Below are 802 nucleotides of genomic sequence, written 5' to 3'. Positions count from 1 at the left end.
CTTCTCTTGGAAGAGCCCTGCTTCTCACATGGACAACTGTATGTTGGCTGCTCAAGAGTGGGCAGCAACAAAAAACCTATTTGTATATGCTCCACAAGGGAAAACAAGGAACATAGTTTACAATGAGGTGTTATGATCACAACAGCAAGAAAGTATGTACATGATCACCTTCTTTTACGAAACTTCATTGACTTTCATATATTTATATTGATATACATATATATACGTGTGTTTGGGTACGTGTGTGTATATACATCTCTATATATAAAGATGATGCGTAGTCTAGACGGCGTTTTTAGATTTCATTATTCTCTTTAACCCGGGCAACGCCGGGTATTTCTGCTAGTGATTATATATTCCTGTAAATATGTTTCTATGTACGTGTTTCTATTCTTTGTTTTATTCCAGTTCATTGTGCTACAAAGTATATTTCAGGTGAGGCTGGAATGTGTGTGTAAAATTCTTGACAGTTCAAATCCTTTAGTGAGGTTTTGTGACCTTGTTGGCTTGTGTTGAATATTTAAATCTCCAGATGTTTGGCTAAAAACTCTTTTATTTTATTTGCTTTTTTGTATACTTGTTTTTATATACTTTTTATGCTATTTTTCACTTTATTTTTGCTTCATCATATTTTTTCTTGCTTTTTGTTTACATTGATGATTATCAATTCCTATCTGGTTCTTTGACTTAATTGACATGAAGCAATATATCTTTTCTTTTATTAACCAACCAACGCAATTTTGTCCAGTTTCATCCTTCCATATATTGTATATATACATATACATATATATATATATATATA

The sequence above is a fragment of the Octopus bimaculoides genome, chromosome 2 (genome assembly GCF_001194135.2).
Source record: "Octopus bimaculoides isolate UCB-OBI-ISO-001 chromosome 2, ASM119413v2, whole genome shotgun sequence".
NCBI classification, from domain to species: domain Eukaryota; kingdom Metazoa; phylum Mollusca; class Cephalopoda; order Octopoda; family Octopodidae; genus Octopus; species Octopus bimaculoides.
The sequence above is the reverse complement of the archived record's forward strand: the minus strand, read 5'-3'. Positions refer to the sequence as shown.